The sequence below is a fragment of the Macrobrachium nipponense genome, chromosome 32 (genome assembly GCF_015104395.2).
Source record: "Macrobrachium nipponense isolate FS-2020 chromosome 32, ASM1510439v2, whole genome shotgun sequence".
Taxonomy (NCBI): Eukaryota; Metazoa; Arthropoda; class Malacostraca; order Decapoda; family Palaemonidae; genus Macrobrachium; species Macrobrachium nipponense.
Window position 1 is genome coordinate 45,648,413 of NC_061094.1, and position 7,500 is coordinate 45,655,912.

Here is a 7,500-nt window from a genome sequence, read left to right on the forward strand (position 1 = left end):
ATTTGTAATCAAGAATTAACATCAGCACGGCTCAAGCATTTCATAAAATAGTTATATAACGCTGAGTTAATTACGCATTCTTTGAGTTAAATTCCACTCACTTTTTGTTCCTCGGAGAAATTCCGAGATTTCTGATGACAGATAATAAAAAATAACAGAAAATGGTGACAATGGAAATTCCTCATCTCAGCAGACCAGTTATAAAAGTTTTATGTGACTCGCGGAAGCCAAATTAAGTCATGGAATTCTTATTACATGATTTAAAGGGTTTTTTTTTTATTCATCGAAAAAAAGTAGATTAATGATATTCCCCTCTCTCTCTCTCTCTCTCTCTCTCTCTCTCTCTCTCTCTCTCTCTCTCTCTCTCTTTGTGTGCTTAAATTTTCATATCCACAGTTGCGCTCCTTCGGGTGATATAAAGCAAATTCTTGCATATTTAATTTACCAGGGGTTTAACGGCTGGAAAAAGTCAGCCAGTGGTCAAAATCTATGTTCGGAAATATCTCTTGTAACTTTACGATTTCCTTTTATTTTATTTAAGGAATTTGCAGACCGAAACCGAATGAAAAATAACCATTACACATGTCTGAGATTGAAATGTCGTTGGCTGTGATTCCAAAATCTGTTTTTAAAATATTACTTTTATAGAGAGTTTTCGAAACGCGAACAGGTTTTGTTTTGTATTTTTTTAAGTACAATTTATTACGTAAATCATGAAGAACGAACAGATGTTTTTGTTGGGATAGTATTTCGGCTTTATTGAATAGTAACGAGTCTATTTTCCTCTTGGCCAACGATGGCTGTAAACGTGTAATTCGTCTTGCCGTCATTAAATCGCCATCATTTTAAGCTTTTATGTCGGTTTTTATACTTTTTTAGTATCTATCTCTTGACCCATATATTTGTCTATCGTTTGTGTGTTACTGAATACTGTACCATTTTAACCTGAGATGCTGTTTTGTAATATGTCTACTGAAATTTTTTTAAAATTTCTATTGAAATGTTGTAACATTACTACTGGAATTTTGTAACATTTCTACTGAAATTTTGTAATATTTCTACTGAATTTGTGTAAAATTTCTACTCAAATTTTGCTAAGTTGTTTAATCACTGCATAATTAATTGTATTTTCACTCTGAATGTTGCCATTCAGAGTGTTGTATTTTAGATGTGCTGTGCGGTTGTTTTTTTAAGGATAACTATGAGTCATAATCACTGTTGAAGAGGTATTGAACAAGGATGCTTATTGGTAACATACTTTGTTTTATTTAATGTGGCAAAGTTCGTATTTTGTTCAACATTTATTGAGCTCTTTTTACGTTTCTTTTTATGATGCAAAAAACCAGAAATGCTCTCTCTCTCTCTCTCTCTCTCTCTCTCTCTTTGCTTAATTTTTCCACAACCAGATCTACTCTATTGCTCCTGTCACGAGGGTAAAAGAAGGCAATTCTTTCATATTAAATTTACCAGGAAGTCCTCAGGCTACAAAAAGTCAACCTGTACTTTTTGAATATAGTTCAAAAAATCTCTCTGTTCTTTGTGCTTCGTTTTCATCTTATTTCTGGACTTTGCGGACAAAAGCCAAAAGAAATATGGACATTACACAAGAGTACGATAGAATGCCAATGGAAATTTAACTTGCGTAGGTATGTTATACATGTTTTACGTACAGATACGTAAGTGCATTTATACATACAAGATACTTGTTCTTGTTATCCCAGGAACTTCGAACAAATCAAAACTTGTGTAGAAATGTATAAATTCTCAGGCGGTTCTTGATAATTTCTGAAAATTTTGCTCTCTCTCTCTCTCTTCTTCTTCTTCTTCTTCTTCTTCTTCTTCTTCTTCTTCTTCTTCAATCTCGTGTTAAAATATATAAATTCTCCGTAGAAGTTCTGGCGGTTCTTAAAAATTTCTGAAAGAATTGTACTCTCTCTCTCTCTCTCTCTCTCTCTCTCTCTGCTTCAATCTCGTTTAGAAATATATAAATTCTCCGGAGAAGTTCAGGCGGCTCTTGGAAGTTTTTACAATTGAGGGAAGGGAAAAAAATTGTTTTGTTTCAGCCTCTCTCTCTCTTCTCCTCTCTCCTCTCTCTCTCTCTCTCTCTCTCTCTCTCTCTCTCTCTCTCTCTCTGTGCTTAATTTTGCAATGTCAGAAAAGCTCTCTTTTACTCCTGCGGAAATATAATAAAAGACAATTCTTTTTTTTATTTAATTTATTAGGAAGCCCACCAGCTGGAAAAAGTCAACCTGTACTATGAATCTAGTTGGAAATATCTCTTGGATCTTTATGCTTCATTTTATCTTATCCTGGATTTTGCAGACCGAAGCCAAAAGAAATATGGACATTTTATAAGTCTGTGATTGAAATACAGATGTTAGTTTTCGGTTCTATGGCTCTGATTTCAAAGTATTTTACCAAGGCATTATTTTTATACGGAGATTTCAGGCCACTGAATAGATTAGTTTTCAATGCTTTATAGATTTGTACGTGTGAATATGTACGTACTCACATGATACATGTTCTTGCTATGCACAATAAATCCAGTATGAATAAACGTATATTTTGGTTAGCTGCCTTGTATTGAAGAGTAAGTAGCCATTTTTTCTATAACTTACCCAACGTTGGCTATCACAGTTTTTTCATTCTGTGTGACAAAGATTTTTATACTTTTTATAAATCTATGTCCTTTTTGTGATTCAACTATCTATCAATCTATCTATCCATCCATCTATCTATCTATGTTTTATTCCCTAAGCTATACTTAATGCTTATCTATTTAAACGAAGGCGCTGTTTTGCAAAATTTCTTTTTTATTCTATGTTTATTCACGACATAATTAATCATATCCTCATTCAGTAATTGTTGGAATTCTGAATGTAAGATTTGAGTTGCACTGTGCGGTTGGCCCAATTATTGTTCCAGAAGCCTTTAAGTACTGTAATTGATCGTAATTACTGATGAAAAGATATAAAACAGAATGCCTTTGGATGCAATACTATCGTTTATACATATTCACTTTAGCTTTGTTTTTCAGAACGTTGTGAAGTTCTCATTTTGTGGAATATTTAGCTTGTAACTTTTCATTCGTGTATTCTTAGTTCACTAAGGACGGGGTATGCTCTCTCTCTCTCTCTCTCTCTCTCAAGCAGGTTTTTTTTGAAGTATCGAATCATTCTCGGTAAAAGTTATCCTCGAATCCCATATACTCCAGTTTTCGCCTTGATTTCTAGAAAATAACCAATTCGTATGCAAGTTATCGAGTCGATAAACGTTCACATGATGTAGACTACACTGTTTTTTATCGGCGGTCACTCAATGTTGATGAGTTTGCCTTTCTTATATTGCGTTTCCAATTATATGAGGTCGTTAAAAGTTCTTATTAGGGATACGTGTATTTGATACATTTGCCGCTCTCCCGTTGAATTAGTTTTCCTGATATTTTCATTGAAGATTCAGATCGTGTCTTACTTTAATCTTAGATTGGTCGTTATTTAAAAAAAATCATTTAAGAATTCGTTTGAAAAATGCAATTTTTAAAAAATTTATCAATTTTATTTCAAAAATTATTTTAAAAATCGACTAAAAATAGGACAATGAATGTAATATAAAAAAGGTTTAAATAGATATATCAATTTAAATTTAAAATCTTCATGCATTCTGTAAATATTTATACTAGATATTTTCGAAATGTTGAAGTATTTGGAACCTGAAAAATAATATTTTAAAAAATTCAAGAAATTTGTCAGTAATGTTTTAAAAACTAATCATGTAGACCATTTGAAAACGAAACCTTCTAAAGCATAAAAAATGATGGTAGACATATGAACTTAGTCTTCCCTAAGTCTTGCAAGCATTGCCAGTCCAAAGAAATATTATTCACCACACACGAAAGGAATGGCAAGGTAGGGAACAGGTTGTTTTTTTCTGATTCTTAAAACAAGATCGTTACCAACAATAATTGTCTTCATATATAGTCACTCATATAAGTCCATGGATGTCTCCGGGCATAAAGCCGAATTCCATCCAACCCCTTTCTGAACAACTGGTCTGTATAGTGACGTAATACGGGCACACAACCGAAGCTTTCTGAAGCAGAGTTAGGTAGTTGAACATCTGGCCAGTTTCGCACTCCCAGAGACCTGTCATCCAGAAAGGAGTGAATTGGAAATCTCTCTCAAGCACCCGGACATCCATGAACTAATTAATCAGGGACAGAATATCTGAAACATTCAACTAATAATGTCGGGCATTTTAAAGTTATTTTGGCTACTTGATATGTTTTTCCAATAGAAAGCTGAAAGTTTTTATTTCCTGATTTGTTGATGGCAAAGCAAAGGGAAGGTTTACCTTTCCTTTGAGATTAAGAAAAAGGATGGATTCCTTAATTAGGTAAGGTACTAATAGTGTTCTGGTAGTTGAGTATTTGGTCTTATTCAACTTTACGAGCACCGAAGTAGACAATTGTAAGGACATAAGATTTTTTTTCCTATTTTGTTCTTTTTCACTTACATATAACAATATATCATTTGCAAGGAATGCTACGTAGTATCACTCATGACTCCATTTCTCCATTATCTTCATTTCTTGGCAATAAGTTGATTAGCTTTAACCTCTGTTATCATTGCCGTTATGTCTTCTTCTTCTTCCTCTTTGTTTTTAATAACGTTGTGCAGTTCTCATTTTGTAAAATAAATAGCTTGTAATCTCTCTCTCTCTCTCTCTCTCTCTCTCTCTCTCTCTCTCTCTCTCTCTCTCTCTCTCTCTAAGCTAAAATGTGCTCATAAGTTGGCTGAAATTTAGATCGATATTCTTCTCCATGATTGCTCTTCGATAAGTTAACGAAATAATACTTTCAAGGAATAATAATAATAATAATAATAATAATAATAATAATAATAATAATAATAATAATAATAATAATAATAATAATAATAATAATAATAATAATAATAATAATAATAATCTCTAAGCTAAAATTGCTAATAAGTTGGATGAAATTTTGATTAATATTCTTCTCTATAATTGCTCCTCGATAAGCTAACGCTGAACCAAATTACGAAGAAATAATAATAATAATAATAATAATAATAATAATAATAATAATAATTTATCTCGTTCTCTCGCCCACTCTCTTTCATCGCGGTCATCATCATCATCATCATCATCACGTGTGATTCAACCCATGACATATATGTCTCATAAATCACCGCATCGTCTCTTCGGAATTCAAATTAAAAGATTTTTTTTTTTCTCTCCTAAACGGCAGCTCGTCACAACGGAGGTGTGACTGATTATATTTATCCAACAAATTTTAAGAGACATTTATGATGTTAATTTGGTCCTCGTTGATAACATGGGAATTCTGAAAATTTACAAGGCACCTAATAATAATAATAATAATAATAATAATAATAATAATAATAATAATAACAATAATAATAATAATAATAATAATAATAATAATAATAATAATAATAATAATAATAATAATAATTTCAGTTGGGAAAAGATCTTTTATTCCGAGAGTATATATTTTGATATAACGAATCCACAATAATAAAAAATTTTAAGCGTTCAAATATACTTTAAAAACACTTTATAAAGCTTTCAAACCCTTCCCTGAACAAAATAATAATAATAATAATAATAATAATAATAATAATAATAATAATAATAATAATAATAATAATAATAATATGTACCAAGACCTGAAAATAGGAATAAGAAGGATATGATATATGCCAGTGGAAATTGTACCCATAATCATAGGAACACTAGGCACGATCCCAAGATCCCTGAAAAGAAACCTGGAAAAGCTAGATGCCGAAATAGCTCCAGGACTCATTCCAGGAAAGTGTGCTACTAGAAAGAGCCCACATAGTGAGAAAAGTGATGGACTCCTAAGGAGGGAGGATGCAACCTGGAACCCCACACAATAATACCACCCAGTCGAATGGGAAGACTGTGAATAGACCAAAAATGAAAACAAGATAATAATAATAATAATAATAATAATAATAATAATAATAATAATAATAATAATAATAATAATAATAATAATAGTAATAATAATAATAATACTATGATTAATAATAATAATAATAATAATAATCATAGTAAGAAAAGTGATGGACTCCTAAGGAGGCAGGATGCAACCTGGAACCCCACACTATAAATACCACCCAGTCGAATTGGAGGACTGTGATAGAGCAAAAAATAAATAAATAATAATAATAATAATAATAATAATAATAATAATAATAATAATAATAATAATAATAATAATAATAATAATAATAAGATTAAAGTATTTTGGTAATTTTCATATTAGATTTTTCAAAAAAAAAATAAAAATAAAAAGATTAACGGTAACGTGGATGAATGATGGTATGGGTTTGGAATGAATTCTGCCAACAATTTCAGTTCATTTGCTAAGCAGGCGCTAATACCATGCAAAATCTTCCATGGAAACTTGATCCATGTGATTTGGTAATATTGAAGCCATTTTGCAATAGAGATTCGTTTCTCTCTCTCTCTCTCTCTCTCTCTCTCTCTCTCTCTCTCTCTCTCTCTCTCTCTCTTCAGGTTTTCATACTACATCATACAGCAGACATTTGTTCTCTCTCTCTCTCTCTCTCTCTCTCTCTCTCTCTCTCTCTCTCTACTCACTCTGGGGTATTCAACAGTCTAAACAAAACACAATTCTTTTTCAACTATCAAAATAAAACACAATGTCTTTTCGTTCTTTCGTTCTTTCTCTTCTGCTTATGATGGAAATATATTACATTTGATTCATGGAAATCTCCCTCCATCCGAAAAGACGAATTGCAGAATCCAGCTCAGCAATGGTCCTGGATGCTATTTATCTTTTTTCTATTTCTTTCAGCTTCCAGTCTCAAAAGGATATTATGGATGGTATTGAATTTTAACAGCGTTATTTTGACAGTGATTCCAAAAGCTAGTTTTATGAATGAAGTAAAATGTATACATGTAGATGGCACATTCGTTTTAGCAAATATTTCTGGCTGCAGACCGAATACGTTTCTGTGTTTGCAATGAGAAATTTCGGTTTTATTTTCAAATTTTCAATACATTCTCGTTCATAGCTGGTGTAAAAAACGTAAACGTGTAAATGCTACAAGTATTTCAATATATATTCCTGAGTGCACGCTCACTACATTTCTTTATACACAATATATATATATTTTTAAGTCATAAAAAGGTGGAACATTTTTCTTGCTACATATGCAAGAAATGGCCGGATAAAGTTTTGACAAATAAAGAGTCTATGCAGGGAACTAATTTTTTTTTACCTCGAATAAAGTTCGAAAGCTATATGTTTTAGGAAGTGGTTACAAACTCTTTCTTTTTGTCTGTCTCACGGGTATAAACTGCTACTGCTACTACTACTACTACTACTACTACTACCTACTACTACTACTACTACTACTACTGCTAATACTAATACTACTACTACTACTACTACTACTACTACTA

General features: G+C 31.7%; 1 protein-coding gene across 1 annotated transcript in view; it reads right to left on the minus strand.

Annotated features, from left to right (window-relative positions):
- The window catches only part of LOC135207421 (actin maturation protease-like), a 79,307-nt gene that overhangs the window by 10,588 nt on the left and 61,219 nt on the right, over nt 1–7,500 (minus strand). The gene's annotated exons all lie outside the window — the stretch shown is intronic.